The following is a 16,685-nucleotide window of genomic DNA, read 5'->3' as shown; positions in this document are numbered from 1 at the left end:
CAGGCTTCAGATTTCCTGAAGCCTGGTGTGGGTGGTGGGATCTGAACCCCAGTCCTCTGGTAAAGCTAAGGCAGCAAGTGCTCTTAGCTGTGGAGACCTCTCCAGCCTCCTCTCTTTCATGGTTCTTCCTTCATGGGAGAAGCTATCAGAGTGATGAGCTTGTACTGGGCTAACACTTTTTTTCCTTTTGTTTTGGAGGCGAATGGAACCCAGTGCCTTGCAGAAGCAAAGCAAATGTTCTACCACTGAGCGGCCCCAGTATAACACAAATTGCTAAATGGTCTTATTAATAAAAAAAAAAAAAATAGAAAACTGGGAGCCAGGTATCAGGGTGAAAGTTGAAAGATCAGAGAAACAGAACAAGCCACAGCCAACCTCACCTTGCCAACTCCTCTGCCGGTTCTGTTTCCATAAATCCTCAGCTAAAATCCTCTGAGTCCTCACTTGGAAGGATTCTCAGCTGAACTGCTTAAAAGCCTCTAGTTTGCCAGGCGGTGGTGGCACATGCCTTTAATCCTAGCACTCGGGAGGCAGAGCCAGAAGGATCTCTGTGAGTTAGAGGCCAGCCTGGGCTACAGAGTGAGTTCCAGGAAAGGCTCAAAACTACACACAGAAACCCTGTCTCAAACAAACAAACAAACAAACAAACAAAACCTCTAGTTCATGGTCCTCACACCTTATATACTTTTTTGCTTCCTGCCATTACTTCCTGGGATTAAAGGTATGTGTCCTTCCCAAGCAAAGATATGAGATCTCAAGTGCTGGGATTAAAGGTGAGAGCTATCTTGCCTGGCTCTGTTCCCAGTGTGACCTTAAACTCACAGAGATGCAGACTGATTTCAGCCTCCCAAGTGATAGGATTAAAGGCATGTGTGCCACCATTGTCTGGCCTCTATGTCTAATCTAGTGGCTGTCCTGTTCTCTGAACCCCAGATAAATTCTATTTATTAGAGCACAAATAAAATATCACCAACACCTCAGACTTTTTCAGTAGTTTTCTATTTTTGAGACACTTCTACCTAAATTACCCAGGCTGGCTTTGAACTTTCGATGCTCCCAACTCAGCTCCAGATTATCTGGGATGACAGGGTTTGCACCTGAGATATCTACCCTGCTCAGTGTAGCCAGAGTTGCTTTGTGAACAACTCCATGCCTCCGGGTAGCACTTCCTCTCTCACTTTCCTTATTTTTTACAAATCACCCACCTTGACCTGTCCTTGTATTGATCTCCTCAGTTACTGGTATCAGGCTGGGAGACATTTCCTTGGAGACTCGCCAAGTACATGTAGATGGGTTTTGGCAGGAACCATACACCACCAGGCCCACTTATATTTGGGCTCCTCCAGGAAGGGTGCTTGGGATCCATGGGATCACTCAGTCTTTCTAGGATAGCTTTCTTAAAAGCAAAGCCAGGTTTGCTTTATAATAGCTCAGGCTTGACAACAAAAGAGTTTTTTGCTGCTTTAAAGTTTGATGGAAAGCAACTGCATCTATTTTCCTGGGCACTCTTCTCTAGTCCTACTATTTCCAAGGCGGACATGTCACCTCTGTCCAGTGGATGTAGTGGGACTGTCTGCAATTTGGAGAGCCACAAGCTAGCCACAATGTAGGAGCTTTCCAGGCTGAGTTACACAAAGCCTTAACCAAATCCAGCTGCAGTATTAAGCCATTCTTCACACCAGATCCCTGTGTGGGATGAATGATTCACGGGGATTAATTCAGGCAAAGGAGCAGTTTCCAGGATCAAGAGTGTTAAGGTGGCCAGTACTGACAGTCTATCACAGGAGCTTGTCATCTGTGCCTCTAGCCTGCTTGAAGAGCTGTAAAGAGTGCTGGCTGAGGGGAGGGACATTGGCCCAGGGTCTGAGGCTCAGTTCTGCATTCAAGCAAACAGGCGACACTGGCTTGTGCTGAGCTGAAGAAAGTGGTGTCTGCCCAAACCAGGACTTTCCCTGCTACTGAGAAGAAAGCATTGTCAATTTGCCTTCAGGAATTTCTGTAAAAATATATGTAGATATTTTGTACAGAGGCCTCTATAAAATAAACACCCTTATGCAGTTCCTCAATAAAAAGGGAGGGGGAGGACACGGAATCTGCTTATTTTTCGTATCTTTTATTTTTAATTTTAGAGAGTATCTCATGAGCCCAGGTTAGCTGCTCACTTGCTGTGTATTTGAGGATGACCATGAAAATTAGGCAGGTGTTACCATGTGGGATTTACCAGTGCTGGGGATTGAACCCAGATCTTTGTACAAATGGAGCTACACCCCATCCTTCTTTAATCTACTTTCTCCACTATTACAGATATATATAAAACAAATATTTGAATGTATTCAAAACTTTCACATTTTTTTCTATTTTATTATTACCAAAGAGTTAATAATGGTAAAAATGATATTTGCCAAATCAATATTTAAAATGTATGCTTTAAATAGAAAATTCAAGTGAACATGAAATACTTTTTTCCTTAAAACAGAGAGTATTATAGTAAGGCTAACCAAAAGACAACTAGAATTTAGTGTTTAGAATTTTAGATAGCCAATTTAGAATTTACAGACCTACCTAAACTTACATCATGCTTTTAATTTACTCTAAATAACTTTTATTTATTATTCAGATATAAAGAACAAAATGAGTCATCAATAATTTGAAAGTTACCTTACTTAGTAACTTTGTCCAACCACATGGTTATAGTAAATCAAATGTAGGTAGAATTTAGATTTCTCAAGGAGCACTAATTCTATGAAGAATAATTACAAATTTTCTTGAAAGATATATATAAAATTAACAATTATTTGCCAAATTTATCAAGCCTATAGTAAATGTTTGATGTATATCAATCACAAATTTTGTATTTTATAAAATTTGTGATATTGTATGATATCTGAGGTTTTTTTGTTTGTTTGTTTGTTTGTTTTGGTTTTTTGTTTTGTTTTGTTTTGTTTTGTTTTGTTTTTTGAGACAAGTTTTCTCTGTGTAGTTTTGGTGCCTGTCCTGGAACTCACTCTGTAGCCCAGACTGGCCTCTAACTCACAGAGATCCTTCTGGCTCTGCCTCCAGAGTGCTGGGATTAAAGGCGTGTGCCACTGCTGCCTGGCAATATCTGAGTTTTCACTTTATTAACATGAAAGATTTGAATTGTAATTGCACACCATAATTCACACTACAACTTTAATTATTATTTGAGTAAGGTAGATGGAATTTAGTGTAGCTTATTATTCCCATTTTTACAAAGCAATATAATAGGAAAAGGACATTCATAATTAACATTAAATGATGAATGAGTTCAATAGGTATGATGTAATGTGAACTGATGTATAAATAAAGGGAAGTTTGTTAAGCAAATATTAAGGATAAAGTTTTGGTTTCTAGAATGCTTGTTATTATATCTCATTAAAAATAATTTTCTACCTAAAATTTTTAAAACTAAATTCGTTCGTGGACAGTTTCACACGTACTTAAAGCATTCTTGGAGCTCCTTCTCTCAATCACTTTTATCCCCCTTGGTGTTGTCAGTCATTTGCCAAGGTTAATGACTCCTAAGGTGATATCCCAATGCCAGCCAGCAAATTTAAAAAATAATAATAAGTTTACATGTAGATTTTGACAGCAAAGTTAACAACTAATCTATAACTGATCATTTACAAGTACAACATTGTAAAATTAACATGAATATTTAAAGATCACACTAAATATTCTTTAAAATAGTCACAGTGATAAAGCAAAAGTTTCTGTTTGTGCAGTCATGAATGCTGACTCTTCACATTAGTTTATAATATAAACAAAATCTGAGAATTGAAATGTAGTGTTTAAAGAATGAGTGCTTGAAAAACTAACAATTAAGGACTGGGCAAAGAGTAACTTGAAATTTACTAAAGATAATACAGCATATTGATAGAGCATGATACCCACATCTTTCTCTGGTTTCTGTTCATGCACACTCATACAAACATATGTGCATATACCACATACCCATATGCACAAAATATACACACATAAAAATAAAAGTAGATATGGAAGTTAATATCCTAAAGTCTATTCAGTGGCATGTTCTTAAGGAATTTTGTCCTGAAATATCATTTTATGTTGGTTTACTTCAAGACAGTTTATGTTTTAAGTGGATCACTGTGTCTTCATAAGAGAGCATATATATGGGGAAACAGACTCAAGGAAATTGCAACATTAAATGCCTCCATCATTTTAATGATTAGCTTTGTTGTTCTAAATTAACTTCTTAGCAAAGAAGAAGCTTAATGTCAGATACACCACACACACACACACACACACACACACACACACACACACACACACTGTACCACACCACATATAGGACACTACCTTGACCTAGTTCAAACCACAGATGGGTCTTTGAGCATTTGATTTGAGAACAGCACAAACTCAATATATTCACCACCTATCATCCCTGAGATTTAGTGATGCAGAAAATGACTGTAACAGTGTATAGCTGATGTTCTATATGCCAAATTTTAAATCTAGAAGGTGAAATATAATTGAGGAGATAGATATAAAAGTCTTGATACAGTTTAAAATAAGAAAGTAGAAGTTTTGACATGTATTATTATATATGGGCAAGTGTAATTGGGTAAGAGAAGACCCTAGGGTAAGGAAGCCTAGTGAGTAGATATTTCTCTGAAGACAATCTTTAATGGTAAATAGAATTGAAGGAGGATTACAACATTGCCCTTTTCTATTTTTATAGGGGAGAAAACATCTTACAGCTCTGTGTCTGTGATTCTTCCTCATCCCTTGTCTTTTTTCTCTTCTCTCTCCTCCCCATCATTCTCTCTGCCCATTTCACTTTTCCTCCAATCAGGCAAAAGGCTCAGAAAACCCTGCATTAAATTCTTCTTACTTTCACAGTTTCTGCAATTACTTCAGACTACATACTCATATCTGAAGATTTAGAACTAGGATCTTCCAATGAGATATTTGTCTTTCTGAATCTGAGTTATTTCACTGTATATTATCTTTTCTAGTCCCAGCTTTTTATCAGAATAGACCCAGGAGAAGGATATGGGAGATCTTGCTCAGCAAGAAGGATTTTTAATGATGGTATTTATAACTAAAGTCATGAACCACCCCAAAATCACTAAGAGCCTTGGGTGATATGAAGATAAAGTGTCAACAGATATATAGGGAATACCAAGTGTATGATGATCATAAAGACCAGCAATCGAGAGAATGAAAGGGAATAAAACACAGAGTAAAACACTGTGGGAACTACACATTTATTTTTCCTTTCTGAACAAACACCATTTTTACTTCAATTACATAGGCATCCTAATTAAAATACTTTCAAACATTTGCCTTCTCTGTAATATAACTCATTTTAGTTTTTTAATATTACATTTTATTAGTATTTTAGTTTTTATACATAGTTTCACTCTATAGTTGGAATAGAACATATGTATTATCCAGGCACCAAGGATGTCTAAAATGTGCTTGGAAAACAAAACCCTGAGAAAAGTTGTGCTGGAATTTAGGTCATTACTTTGTCCCCTCCTCCAATATTTTTTTTTTTTTGATGTCAGGAAAGAAATACTCAAACTAAATCAAGGAATGCCTGAAATGAAGGGATTCTGAAGAGAGGCATAGCAAGGTTCAGAAATAATCCTGAATATTATATCATTTTTTTATTTAAATCATTGTTCAGTGAAGATTCACTTAAAAAGTAAACCTTTAGTTTTTATTGGTAGTTTCAGTAGTTAGTCAATTGAGATTGTCTAAGGAAAACACACATTTCACTTCGAAGGGATAAGAGAGTTTATTCTGCAGCCTCATATGAATTCGGTGGTCTGGGAATGCATATTCAAGTCATCCCAGTTTCCATGTTCCAATATTATAAGAGTTTGATGAATATTTTTATAGGAATAGAACAAACAAAATAGTAAATCAAGATACTTTTAAAATATATTTAAGAGAAACAAAGTAAGTAGGTTTAAGCAAAGTGGAGAAATCCCTGCTAGAGTCTTCTGGTATTTTCTGATGTCACTAGCCTTTTGATTGGTAGAAGACTGTGGCCTGGTCAGGTCATCCATTTCAAAGAGATTTGCATGCTAGTCACAGGATGTTAGGTCAGTAAGAAAGTGATGTGAAGAAGTGGCTACTAAGGAGACTGAAAATAAGCAAACATCACTTGTAATTTTACTTTAGATCTGCAACAAGCCAAACTCTGTAATTGTTTAAGTTCTAACGAATTACTTAGCTTTGCAAAAAGTTGAATGCAATGTCTGATTTTTCTTTTCGGGAGCAAAATAGTACACAATACATTTTACCTATTATATTGTATAGTAGTGTATACATGTAATAGGTATTTTTACATTAAAACTTCTTATATGTCTGTAACAAACACAAAATTGTGAATATATCATAAGCCTTTTAAAAGATAAAGGGAAAAATTAATCTTTCTCATTGAGTGCATAGGAAACTGGCGTGGGGCTATTGCTGAAAGTTCAAAATTAGTCTAGGCTACATAGTAAATGCTAGGTCAGTCATAGTTACATACAAGACAGTTTTCAAAGATGAGTGCTTGTGTCAAACCAGGAGCAGCAACCCCAAATTGCCCCCCCAACCCCAACTTTTTCTTTACTTTATAATTCTTAATCTTTTCATACCAACATGAATATTGAATTGTGCTAGACTTTACACCACAATCTTTGCTGCCAAAATTCAGGTTTAGCCACGTGTCCTCAATAAACCAAAATGTCAAATTCATAGTGAAAAGCAGAAAAGGTGATTCATTCAGTAAGGTCACATTGGGAGTAGGGACAGAGAGATCTGGTGACCCACTCATGTTTATTTTTAGGTCCTGACATGATTTTAATAGACATAATATGTGTTTTATGGTCCTTAGGAGCTGGCATGTGAGTCATGGCTTGGCTTGAAAAATATGACATTTGTAGGCCTTGTTGGGACAGAAGCCCAGGCATGAGTTGATGTCTGTGATTATAGTGAATATGATTAAGAAGACAGATGTGATAAAATGTGCTTTGCTTAAAAATACTGACTGATATACCACACAAAAAGGAAGAGGAAAAACTTAAAAGAGAAATACAGTATTTTTCTCTTGAGTGATAATATTTACTTATGTATTTATCCTGAATTAAAAGATCTATTAATTGACAAATGAATATAATTATAAAATTTGAGTGAGAAGTTTGGATGGGAAATAAGACATGCAGCTAGCATTCAATATGATAACAATTGCACAGATCATATACGGAAGAATTTAGGAAATGAAGAGTGGTATTGCATAGGGCAATTATCAAAAGAAATTAGTATGATGTGAGAAAAAATAGGAAACATCATTTAATAAAATAGCTCTTAGAGGAACAGTCAACAACTTTTACTTAACTAAGATGTAATGTGTATGCACTGGTCAGAGGTATTACTAAGATACTACCATCAAATAATTGTAAACATATTGATATTGTGTTTGGAATGGTAATGTTAACTCATGCTAAGAAAAATGTTGCATATTCTTGGATTCATGTTCAAGAGATTAATATGTGTAGCTATTCTTTTATGGAGGCTGACAATGAAAATCACACTATAAGGGTAACCAGAAGGTATTATTCTATCAAAGTAACTTATTGTTGTATATCATGAAGATAATCCATGCTTGAAGAGGCCCTGGTCTGTGCAGAAGAGAAGAGGAAGCCAAAGGACTGCTGTCATTCAGGAAGACAGTCAACCTCATTAGGTCCTATGTTATAAGAGGTGATAGGAAACACATCCCACGGATAGATTAATAGGCAAATTGAAAATGTTTTGATGACAATGTTCAATATCTTTAGGATGTATGCAGAAATAATTGAAAATAATTTAAATAATGTAATAATGTCATGATCTTATTTTAATCAAATAAATTTTTTATCCACATAAATATATAATTCATTTAAAAGAACAATAGAAAAATAATAAATAAAATTTATGAATTATAAAATATAGGGATGATTACATTGATTTTAAGCTTATCTATTTAACAATGTAAGGGAGCTTTAAATTTCATTTTAAATATTGAATGTTTCTAAATGCTTAAATATTTGCATTCTGTTTGTCAAAGATTAGTCTCTTAACTATTAATCTTATTAGTGTCTAAAACATAAAAGCAGGTAAGTAGACAAACATCACTTTTAGTGAAGCATTACCCTTAAAACAATACTGGGAAAATATCTCCTGAAAAAAAAAATGTATTTGGAGGATGGAGAAATGGTCAATCAGTGAATTATGGGGCCTGCAAGCATAATAACCCAAGATTACATCACCAGCATCCATGTAAAGATGTGGAAATGACAGTTCATTTCTAATCTTAGAACTGAGGGGTAGAGAGAGCCCAGTTCCTAGAGCTTGCAACACAGCTAGTTTTGACAAATTGGTGAGCTCCAGGTTTAGGAAGAGAGAGATGCAGTCTTAAAAATAAGGTGAAAAACAGTAAAAGAAGACATCTGACATTAACCTCTGGCTCTTCACACAAGGAAACACAAGCAACATACATGCTTATTAAACAAAAGTATATTTGGTTTGTCTATATCCCCCACAAATGCCTTTGAATAGGAAAGGATTTGGAATCTAAAAATGAATGCTCTTGTTCTTGACATTGTGGTGATACATTGTGTCCACCAATATATTGTGCACCCTAATAAAGCTTATCTGAGGATCAGAGGAAAAAGCCCACCACTATATTAAACATAGATGTCAGGCAATGGTATCACATGCCTTAAATCTTAGCATTTGGGAGGTAGAGATTCATCTGGATCTCTGTGATGGTTACACTCTAAACAGAGCCAGAAGCAGTGGCACACACCTTAAATTCTAACACTAATTAACCATAATGGTCTGGAGTTCTGTACAGACAGGAAGTGACAGAGCTGGATAGAAAGAGGAATTGATGCATCTGGGTGGAGAGAGGAAGTAAGATGGCAGAGACAGAAAGGCATATAGGCATGGGTGTACAGGAAGTAGCTTTCTTTGGAAGCTGAGGAGTTGGTGAGGTGAGGTTGGCTGCGGCTTGTCCTATTTCCTGATCTCTCAGATTTCATCCCAATATCTGGCTCTGGGTTTTTATTAATAAGACCATTTAGCAATTTGTCTTACATGACATTCCAAACAAGTTATGTCCAAACATTGGTGCTCGGGCCAAAAGCATCCTCGTATAATTGCAAACCAACATGTTTGTATATGGCAGAACCACATTATGGTGTCAGAAAGTTGGACATTCCCCATAACATGTAAAACTATCAATCCAAACTTTTGTGAAATTGGACTTAGTTTTATAAGCACTACTTTGAGACAGAAAAGAAATATTACTTCTTTTGAGTTATTTGTATGTAATTTATCTATGAAAATATCAGCTCAAGATATATATATATATATATATATATATATATATGCAAAGAAATAAATTCTACATCCAAGTGTGGGAGAGAACTTGTATTGATACTCTGAAGTATCACCTAGCAAAATAGCTGCAAAACATCAAGCACTATCAGAGAAGAAATAAGCTATCTGCAACCATATATCCTTTGCTTGAGCCACCCTGCAGAAATTAATCAACAGGAACGAATGAAGAAGCAAAATAAGATGAAGTTGCTGGATCAGGACCCAGGAAAGAGATGACACTGAAAAACTGGAAATCAAGAACAAAGAGTTCCAAAAGCTGAGTCAGAGAAGAAATAAAGACTCTTTAACATGAGAAAAGATCAAAGAAGCCAATATATAACCATGGAATCAGAGCAAATAGACACACGAAGAAAATTAAAATGGGTGGCACAAGAGCAAATGTCTTGAGAGGGAAGGATAAATTGCAAGAAAGAAGAAACAATGCACACATTTAACATTTGTGTCAGATACCTATGCTTATGTCTGCATGTTCATGGTTCTTAATTATGATTAGTTTATATCACACTTGCACATTCTGGGATGGGAATTACAAGAGCTGATGACCATTTTAGCAAGTTGTGTGTCATTTTGTGTTCTGACCAATTGCATGTGCCTCATTGATTATTTAAAGATTTACACCTGACAGACATCAAAGTACATATTTTTGAAATTACTGGTCTCTTACCAGAGAGTACCTGATGGACTCTACATAATACTAGATTTTCTTTCTTAGCCCATATATTGCTGTGTGTTTAATTCCCAAAAGTCGTTATTTCTACCTCTCAGTCATGACTGTATTTGAAGGGTTGATTTTATTCTTTTGTCTCCTCTGAATAATAGATGCATACAGTTTATACACCACCACAAATACTAGAATACAGTATCATATAATAAAATATTAAGCATTTAATACTGTATTATTTATACAGACTGCTAAAGCAAAGAATACTGGAAGAAAGAATAATAAAATATAATGAATATGTGAGTTCTGTAGACATATAAGTCTTGGTTTGGTTAACATCATGTAGTAGGATATTCTTCTACTCCCTTTTTGTGAGTAAATTTTTCTGGGATTGTTTTTCACCATATGAGTTTATCTTAGGGATGGTTATTTTGTTCTCCAACTAATAATGAGCAGAGGCAACTCTTCTCAGGATCATAAGAGGGCAGATTTCATGTCACTTTCTACCTCAGTACTGTAGGTGCTGATCTTCTTATCTTTCCTAGCAATTCCAAGGCTTTGGGCACCTTAGAATTCATGGTGTTCTCTGAGTCCTGGACATATTGGAGTTGTTCTTATCAATGCCAATGCTTTCCTCTAGTTTTTCCAGAAAGCCTGACACACTGAAGATCATTCAGGACTAAATCTTTACTTCTATTTATTAGTGTTTTGTAGTGGTAGCAAGAGACAGAGGTAATTTTTGATATGGCTCAATTTGTAATATATTATATATATTGTATTAATAAATATTTAGTATTATGTATACTAAGTAACTACTCTGCCACTGAAATATAGTCATACCCAGATTTTTAATTTTTTCTTATTTTTAATTTTTAGACAAAAATCTCCCTACATTTCCCAGGCTGCCACTGTATATACTATGTAGTCATATAGGTTTTGAATTTATAATCACCTTGCCTCAGCCTTCAGTATGGCTGGAATTACAGACCCATGCCATTAGGCCTGCATCAGTTTAGATAATTATCAAATGAGTGTAAAATATGGACTGAAACTGAGGATTTAGCTGTTTGTTTTCTTGCTTGCTTTATTCTTTAGGTATGGTCTTTTTCTGATCCCAAATTGAATTTAAACTCACAGTACCCTTTCTGCAAGAGCCTTTCAAGTATGGAAATTAAAGAGACTAGAAGTTTTAAAACTAAACAACAACAACACAACCCACTAATGTAATGGTTAACATTTATTCTTAACTTGACAGAATTTAAATCTCCCAGTAGACAAGCGTGTGGGCATGCCTATGAAGGATGATGTTAGCCTGTGGCCTTTCCCATAACGGATTGCGTTGGTTAGATTAATTGAGATGTGAGGACCCACTCTGAAGGCACCCATTGTTTGCTCTTGGTTCCTGAACTGCATATAAAGGATGATGCTAACTGAACGCCAGTGTTTAGCTCTCTGCTTCCTATTTTTAGTTGCAGCTTTCCCAGTTCATGCCAATATAAGGACAGAGATCTGAAACGAACCCTTTCTTAAGTCTCTTTTGTCAGGGGATTTTCCACACCAACTAGAAAAGAGACTAAGTCACAAAACTATTGTATAATACTAAGGAAAGAATGAATGAATAAAATCACTGTCACTTTGAGTTTCATACAGTGCCATTGTTTTAGTGATGCTGTTCTTTCTAAAGAAAAGGATACCAGGATGAACTCTTTATAGATTTGAAGTATTTATTGAGCCACACTGAACCAGACAGGGGCACATGGGCTTCTGACTGCAAGTCTAAAGAGGTAGCCCCAAGCTGAGTGAGCAGGGGACTTATAAAAGTAAAAACCACAAGTTTGGTATATCCCATTGATGTAGCTGTGATGGATATTAGCAAGCATAACACAAAATGAACTTCTAAGAAGAATACAGCATAGTTGTGTCACCATGGTCTTTTTGTTTTATCAGGATGGGGAACAGAAAGTCTTGTAGTTATAAAAGCAGAACAATGGCAGGCACATTTATGGTCCCTGTAAATAATATGCACATCTGAGCATCAGCATGACTTTAATTTTAGCCCAAAGTTGGGGTTAGGATTTACAAATACATTTTTCTTATTTCATTTCCCCATTGTTTGGGGCATTGTAGCACATCTGAGCTACTTTATCTTCTGTTTCTTAATTATTAAATTTCCAACCCCTCTGGGTCGCCAAGACCAGGAGTGTAGAAGATTCTAGTCTAGATTTAACATATCGGACCAGAACTACTCCTGGTAGTTAAGACTCTGGGAGTAGTATAAGCTGAATGCTAAGAAGGCTAAAGAGATAGGGATAGTTACCACAGTGACCAGCTGAGTCAGGATTCAAATCAGCCCTGCTTGGCCTGCCTGTTTTGTTTCTTGGAGTTTCTTCCTTATTTTTGCATAATTACATAATATTTGTTAGTATAAAAACAATGTTTTTCTCCCAAGGTCATCCCAAGTCTTCCTTGCCTAAAGGAGAGTAGGTCCAACCCAACCTCCTTCTAGTTTGAAAGAATACCTCAGCTAGAGAGTAAAACTCCTCTTTCCAAGTACTAACAGAATATTCTAAATCGTTAAAGTCTTTGTCTGTTTTGGCATTGATAATTGCTATGTTTTGCCTTCTTTTGCTCTGCTTTTTTAATTGTCCAAAAGTAGAAATACAAAGCAGTAGATACAGACATATATAAATGAATATTAATTTCCATAAAACAAGTGCAGAATGAAGTAAACAGTTGCTTTACCCAGGTTAAAATTTGCGAACCCTGAATAAGCCATTTAACGAGATCCAAACCTCTATTTGAGTAGCCCTTTTTAATATTTTTACTTGTAATACTGAAAGAGTCAGGAAGACCACATGGCCCTTTATATGTCAATGGGCTCCATAGGCAGCCATTTGTCCCCTCTGCCAGACAGAAAGTGATTCCTGGTAGAGGGAAACGAGTTTTCTTTGGATCTACCATTACAGCCTTTTGTTGAAGATAAAGGGGCATACTCTTCTGTGACCGCTTCTTAGCTGAAAAATAAGATATTGTCAGGGATCAGGAAATTTGGAATATTGGTCAAAGCTGGACCAGAAGGGTGATACAGGCAATAGAGAGGTAATTATCAGAAGTATCTTCTTTGCTAACCCAGACTAATGAGGTAGGGGACGATCACTTTAGCTGGACTGGTTTATAACAGCTTTCAGTAAAGTCCAGTACTCTCTGGTTTTGTAGGACCACCTAGGGCTGCCATGGTGTAGATCACTTTGGATTAGTTTGTAGACTGCAGTTGATTCCTGGATACTGTCTGTCAGCCAATCAAAAATCTGCTGGACAGATACAGACTAGGGGCATAAGTTAAAGCTAAGCATCTTTGGGGAGAACCTTCTGTTTGAAGCATTCGGGTCTGGGATTCCAGTAAGAACAGGGAAGAGAAAAAGACCACTTTCAGGGATATGCACTGGGATAGGAAGCTTCAGCTGATGACTGACATATCAGCAGTACTTATCTGGAGTCCATTTGACCCATGACAGGTATAGCCAAGTCCTGACTTTCATATGCTTGCATGAGTTTCCCAAAGTTTGTAAAAAATATAAAAGTTTTAGATACATTAGCAAGTTCATTTTCTGTACAACTCCATTGATTAATATGCTAAAACACTGATCCTTTGAGGTCTTAATACCATGTGTTATCCTTCTTAATGTGAAGTCTTTCAGCAAGAAAATAGCTGCTTGAGCTATGGCCAAGTAGGATACTAGAGAATTGACTGCCCTTTTCTGCCTAGCCAAGATAGGTCACTCTCTCAAGTTCTTTGCAGACAGAAATGTCTCACAGATCTTTGGGGTCTGGCTGCTGAAGGCTGATGCTGCTTTGTGTCTCAATCAAGGAGTTAATGCTGTCAATCAAGGAGTAATGGTCAATGATTCAGGATTCCCTGGCACTACTGGGCATTACTTTTGGACTTTTGCCCCGAGTGAAACCATTGAGATCTCCATGAAGAAATGTAGGGTAACCCCTCAGGTAGTGGGTAAGCCTCTGCAAATTTTTAATTGATAATTTTAATGAAATTAAATGATACAGAGGTCATTTGTATTATCTTCCCTGCTCTAATTTACTCTTCTCAGATCTCTGATGATGCTGACTTGTAATTGTAGCTTTATCAGATAAGCGGAAACTGCCTGGTCATACCATTTAATATGTGAATTTAGTGGTTAGTATTACCACAATCCAGATGAGTTATCTTCTTGGTGGAGACCTTAGGGCTGCCTCTAGGAAATAGCAATTTTGTCAATCATCAGAAGCTTTTTTTTAAAAAATTGAACATATTAAATGCCACATTCAGGAGACCTCTGAAGAATTTGAAAGCCATCTATTAATTGTACCTAATTTTAAACAAACTTTACTTGTTTTTAGTTTTGAGCTTAACCTTGAACACATATACAGAAGGCTAAATAAATTTTGCCTATGTAAATAAATTACATGTGTACTTAGTATGACTGCAAACATAGTTTTGAGCACATTAAAAATCTGATCATTGACAATGTGATTGATCATTATCTTATATATCTTAATTATCCTTAGCAGTTTACAAGTTAGTAGATTTAATAACATTTGGATTTTTCTGCTTCATTCTTGTTCAGTATCAGACTTGAAAATTTGAGTTGAAGATTTAAGTGAAAATACTTTATCATTAAAAATAAATTTTAAGGGCCGGGTGGTGGTGGCACACACCTGTAATCCCAGCACTCGGGAGGCAGAGGCAGGAGGATCTCTGTGAGTTCGAGGCCAGCCTGGACTACAGACCAAGTCCAGGTCAGGCTCCAAAGCTATAGAGAAACCATGTCTCAAAAAACAAAAACAAAAACAAACAAACAAAAATAAATATTAAACCAAAATACAGTCCACAGAAGTTCTGGGAACTTTATTTAGTTTTTATTTTTTTATAGTGCAATATAGACTATTAAAAAGTTGATTTGTTTTGTTTTCTGGGTTTTTTGTAATACTTTGTTTATCCAAATAACTGAATCAGCTTAACAATGTTAGCAAAGAAAAGGAGGCTAGACATACATACTGGCCTGAACAGGCCTTAGGAATTTCTAAATCTTATTATTAATCATGCTATTTTTAAATCCTATTTTCCATAAACCTTATCTGTGGTTTTGCCTTCCTCTGTTATTTTCACTCTCAGAATGAGAGTCATCATACAAAAATCCACCTTCATCCAAAATATCTTGGTGATCTGTTGTTGCCTTCTTGTCTAAAAAGGTTATTCAATAGTAAGCAGAGGGCTCAACAGCACTTTAAAGGTTTAAGTTAACTTTCTGTTTCAGATTTTTAACCATACCCAATAAAATTACCAATATCAAGGAAGAGGAATTTTACACATTAATCTAACAAAAATTTTAGAGAATTAAATAAAACCAAGAAGAGTATGAGATAAAGAACAGCAATTTCAACTGGGAATAGTCTATTTTTAGCTATTTTAATTGCATGGTTCTGGACTGTTCTGATTTTCTCTCTTCCTCTTTCTGTTCTAAGAGTTAAATGGTCTTTTGACTTAGGACAGATATTTGAGAAAAACCTTTCAAATAAGCATTCTTGGGTAAGTGAAGGAGAGGGTCATAACCCAACTCAAGAGCCTATTTTATAACAAAGTAGAACAGCATAAAATGATAGTAGCCATTACTCAAAAATATTTGAATCCCTACACAACTGAATCAAGTGATTAGATAAAACAGAAAACAAAGAAAGCTCGAGATAAGGGTTTTTGCAGGACTTAAACAGCAAGCTTCATCAAGCCAATGGGAGGGACTGAGACTGAGCAACATCCAGAAGGGAGATGGGGGACAAAACTGTAACAGAACCAAGTATAAACAGTAATAATAATCAGACAAGTAAAAGCCAGTCACCATGTTCAATACAATAGACTGACAACCAAGTGCATCCAAGGTGTGGAGTTGCCTTAACTGAATGTCAACAGGATATCCTCTGATGACATGTCACCCTGGGATTATGATAAACTAAGAGTTACCCAGAAGAGCATACTCAGCAGATTTCAAAAAAAACCATATGATGCAGAAGGTTCAGAGGGTTGAATTGGTCAAATTAGGACAGCCTTTTCAGTGAGAGAATAGATCCCAGAAGAGCCCTCACATGTAGCAGGGCTGTTCTCACCCAAGAAAAGGAGACAAAAGTGAGCTCTTTATGCCTCTCAAGTTGTTATCGAGCCATACAAGCCTGGCCAAGGGCACACACTCTTTTGAGTACAAGCCTAAAGAAGTAGCACCAAGTTGAGTAAGCATGGCTCTATGTAGGCAAAAACCACATGTCTTGCACATATAACTGACATATAGCTATGACATCCGTTAGCAAGCATTACAGAATATGAACTATGAACTTTTAATAAGAATGGGGCACAGTTCGTATCACCATGGAATCACTGCTCAGGAAGGGGAGCAGATAGCCTTGTGGTTACAGAACTTGACTAATGGTAGGTGAGTTGTGACCTCAGTGTTAGTCTGAGGTCAGGTCAGAATTTAGCAAAGACATTTTTTTTCTCATCTCACCACTCTGTTTCAGCACTCTTTTAGGGGAAATTATTTGATTGTTTTGGGAAATG

The 16,685-nt window shown here is 36.2% G+C and overlaps 1 protein-coding gene across 7 annotated transcripts in view; it reads left to right on the top strand.

Annotated features, from left to right (window-relative positions):
* Nucleotides 1–16,685, top strand: part of Lrp1b (LDL receptor related protein 1B) — a 1,919,409-nt gene that overhangs the window by 1,514,006 nt on the left and 388,718 nt on the right. The gene's annotated exons all lie outside the window — the stretch shown is intronic.

The sequence above is a fragment of the Onychomys torridus genome, chromosome 4, assembly GCF_903995425.1.
Source record: "Onychomys torridus chromosome 4, mOncTor1.1, whole genome shotgun sequence".
NCBI lineage: Eukaryota > Metazoa > Chordata > Mammalia > Rodentia > Cricetidae > Onychomys > Onychomys torridus.
Note: the sequence above shows the minus strand (reverse complement) of the source record. Positions and strands in the feature narration are given on the sequence as shown.